This window comes from Terrapene carolina, unplaced genomic scaffold (genome assembly GCF_002925995.2).
Source record: "Terrapene carolina triunguis isolate 2854851 unplaced genomic scaffold, T_m_triunguis-2.0 Scaffold111, whole genome shotgun sequence".
NCBI lineage: Eukaryota > Metazoa > Chordata > Testudines > Emydidae > Terrapene > Terrapene triunguis.
The window spans coordinates 9,887,342-9,891,562 of NW_020664462.1; the positions used below are offsets into that span (position 1 = coordinate 9,887,342).

The following is a 4,221-nucleotide window of genomic DNA, read 5'->3' on the forward strand; positions in this document are numbered from 1 at the left end:
TGTGTGTGTGTGTGTGTGTGTGTGTGTGTGTGTGTGTGTGTGTGTGTAGTCTTTTGTCTGGCGAAAATCCCTGGAACCTAACCCCCCCATTTACATTAATTCTTATGGGGAAATTGGATTCGCTTAACATCATTTCGCTTAAAGTCACATTTTCCAGGAATATAACTACAACGTTAAGCGAGGAGTTACTGTACCTGAAAGAAAAAAAAAAGAGCCCTGGAGAAACTATCGTTCAGAGACCACAGTCATTAATCTCCCATGTCAACAAGATATTGCACGCCATGCATGAGGTGGTCTCTGAGAAAGGCACTATAATGCAGTGGTAGAGTCTCATATAAAATATCCCCGCACGGGGTAACTCAGACATCGAGAGGGGGAAGGCCGGGGATCTGAGTAAGCATGCAATATATGTTTCATTGATTACCAGCCAGGTTCTGACTCACAGGAATGGAAATGGCAGGGGTTGTCAGATGTTTACCAGCTCAGCTAACTAGATTATTCATAAGCTCTATAACAAGCAAGAGTCAGCAAATGGAGTGACAGGCTAGCTGGGGAACACCGAGGACACACGGTGGAGCTGCAACCTATTAATTTCGTACGGATGCTGGGGAGAGGAAAAGGCAGTGAGCATTGAGAAGGCACCAGGTCAAGGACAGAGCACAACAGGGTGTGGGTCGGGCGGCTCCACATTGCCGGAGAAGACAGCAGCCGGTAGCTGCTTGGCTGAGATCCCATCTTAAGAGTGTCTACCAGTGGCAGCTTGACTTTTTTAACAGCTGGGGCCCAAATCACCAAATAGTTAATTCAGTCCCTGTCCAATGTATAATTTAAGAGCTATTATTATACAATTAGTTTTAAATACACGGAAAAGAATCTAATATTCATCTGTTCCCTGAGAAAGAAGAAGAAGAAGAATTCCACGTAAACAAAAACAGTTGAAAAATCCAGAGATTGTCACATTAATTTAAATACTGGATCAGCTTAAGTTAAAGTCGAAAGTAAATTGATGTTTTTCAGCTAATTTCATACACCTCTGCTTAGAGCATTTTCATGCATTCAAATAATAGACCACAATCACTATGTAACCATATTATACCACCATCAGTGTAAAAACAAAAAGCCACAATAGCACTTTAAACAACACACAACACAAAATTGGCCAAAACCTCAGGCGACCCAGGGGGCAGGGCTTGGTTTACCTGCCTTGATTCCTATGGATCCCATGGATGAGCACAAGTCCACGGGGCCGGATGCGCTGCATCCGAGGGTGCTAAAGGAGTTGGCCATTATCTTTGAAAACTCATGGCGATCGGGGGAGGTCCCGGATGACTGGAAAAAGGCTAATGTAGTGCCCATCTTTGAAGAAGGAGGATCCGGGGAACTACAGGCCAGTCAACCTCACCTCAGTCCCTGGAAAAATCATGAAGCAGGTCCTCAAGGAATCAATTTTGAAGCACTTGGAGGAGAGGAAGGTGATCAGGAACAGTCAATGTGGATTCACCATAGGCAAGTCATGTCTGACCAACCTGATTGCCTTCTATGATGAGATAACTGGCTCTGTGGATATGGGGAAAGCGGTGGACATGATACATCTTGACTTTAGCAAAGCTTTTGTTATGGTCTCCCACAGTATTCTTGCCAGCAAGTTAAAGAAGTATGGGCTGGATGAATGGACTATAAGGTGGATAGAAAGCTGACTGGATTGTCGGGCTCAACGGGTAGTTGAGGATTGGGCTCCATGTCTTTCCATGACAAATTAGAGGATTGGGCCAAAAGAAATCTGATGAGGTTCAACAAGGACAAGTATAGAGTCCCGCACTTAAGACGGAAGAATCCCATGCATTGCTACAGACTAGGGACTGAGTGGCTAGCCAGCAGTTCTGCAGAAAAGGACCTAGGGGTTACAGTGGCCGAGAAGCTGGATATGAGTCAACAGTGTGCCCTTGTTGCCAAGAAGGCTAACAGCATTTGGGCTGTATAAATAGGAGCATTGCCAGCAGATCGAGGGATATGATCATTCCCCTCTATTTGGCATTGGTGAGGCCTCATTCTGGAGTACTGTGTCCAGTTTTGGGCCCCACACTACAAGAAGGATGTGGAAAAATTGGAAAGAGTCCAGCAGACGGCAACAAAAATGATTAGGGGGCTGGAGCACATGACTTATGAGGAGAGGCTGAGGGAACTGGGATTGTTTAGTCTGCAGAAGAGAAGAATGAGGGGGGATTTGATAGCTGCTTTCATCTACCTGAGGGGGGGTTCCAAAGAGGATGGATCTAGACTGTTCTCAGTGGTAGCAGATGACAGAACAAGGAGTAATGGTCTCAAGTTGCAGTGGGGGGAGGTTTAGGTTGGATATTAGGAAAAACTTTTTCACTAGCAGGGTGGAGAAGCACTGGAATGGGTTACCTAGGGAGGTGGTGGAATCTCCTTCCTTAAAGGTTTTTAAGGTCAGGCTTGACAAAGCCCTGGCTGGGATGATTTAGTTGGGGATTGGTCCTGCTTTGAGCAGGGGGTTGGACTAGATGGGACTCCTGAGGTCCCTTCCAACCCTGATATTCTATGATTCTATGATCCATGCTTGTGTTTGAACAATGAGGGAATCACTGGGGAAAAGAGAATGAAATACTGACAATGATGGGAGCTTCATTGACAAAACGGCTGGTGAGTTGGCCTCCTGCCAGCTCACATGGGAGTTGGGAAACTGAAGAAGAGGCAGGGTCTGCTGGGTTTGGGGAGACCCTTTTACACTCTCCCTTTCTTGCTTGCCCCAAAGACAGCTAGGTACCTGGATCCCCTATTTTAAAACATCTAGGTTACTTGCTAACTGAGACACAGTGAGAGACACGAACCACTGAAAGCCAGCTCTGTTGGCTAGTTACAATAGACTTTGCATTCAGTTGTCTGTTGTCATGTTAGAAAAGTAATTATGTTTGCTGGGACACATGCACAGCCCTGCTTGTGTAAAGGACAGTCACACATCCTTGCCCTTCTCATTTGATTAGCTGCCTGTATTCCAGGCCTCTGGCCAAGGTTTCTGTCCTGCTAAATTAGGGCCAGAGTTTGATACCCTTATTCATGACTAAATAGTACCTTACAGCATTAGTAGTCCCGTTGTATTTGTAGAGTAAGTGAGTAAAGGTATCACAATCTGGTCTTTACTAAGTACAGTGTCCCAACAGTCCATGTATAGCAACATTCAGTGCATTTATTGACGTTCACTGGGAAGAGACCAATATGACTCAATTGACAAAAACCTCTGAAAGTTTTTGCATAATTGATCATCAGATCAGACAAAAATGATATGTATATGAGATGGCTTTTTAAAATACATATACATATTTTACATACAAATAGAAATGATGCAACAGTTTTCTTAACAGAAATGGTGCCAATCTTCAATCTATCCATCCACAAAGCTAATATTCAGAGTGAAAAAGACACAGACAGGTCAGTGTTGATGCAAAAAAGCAGGTTTATAAACAGAAACAGAAATGCAATAGAAATGTTTTTATGATTGCCGTTTGTTTCAATTGCATAGGAAAATAGCTTTTGTTTAAACAAAAAAGCAGAGTTTGCCATCCAAACATTGAAGTGTCTTGCATGAGAATCCGAGAGTGAAATTGACTAGAAACAGACAAGGTACCTCTGTAAAACCAACCAGTTTATCATTCTCCAAGGAAAGAGATATGCACAGGGTAAATACAGGAAAAATGGTGAAAGGGACATGAGTTTTTCAAAATTATTTCTATTTTAATAACCTGTGCTATTGCAAGTACCAGAAATGTATTAACTTTAAAGAAATATTTGTAATACAAGTAAGGATTTTTTGCTTTTATCCTCAACAGGTGTAAATTAATGTAGCTCAACTGACTTCAGTGGAGTGCTGCTGAGGCACACCAGCTGGGGATCGGACCCATATCCTCCTTCTTCCTCCTACCTTGGAGTCTAGGAGTCCTAGTCTAGACCAGGACCCCAATGTGCTAGGTGCTGACCTGTTAGAGCCCAGAGAAGTCCCTCTTATTTTTCTCTTCTTTCCGCTCCCCACACGTCGGCACCTCATATCACAGACACCATCCTCCTTCATAAAGACGACTTGGCAACATCTTCGTAGCCCAGCAATATTGCTCCTTAATTTGCTGCAGAGTGACACAGGGCTCACCTCCCTCAAGGTGGAGGACAGTTTCCTCACAGCCAAGGGAGTAAGAGACGAGACATTCCCTC

The 4,221-nt window shown here is 43.9% G+C and overlaps 1 protein-coding gene across 2 annotated transcripts in view; it reads left to right on the forward strand.

The window, feature by feature from the left end:
* The window catches only part of LOC112117959 (solute carrier family 22 member 13-like), a 79,601-nt gene extending 75,623 nt beyond the window's left edge, over positions 1 to 3,978 (forward strand). For both annotated transcript variants that reach the window (XR_002909006.3, XR_002909007.3), the window contains one exon: positions 3,846 to 3,978. The gene's annotated coding sequence lies outside the window, so the exon portion shown is untranslated. The remainder of the gene's footprint in view (positions 1 to 3,845) is intronic.
* The last annotated feature ends 243 nt before the right edge of the window (positions 3,979 to 4,221 follow it).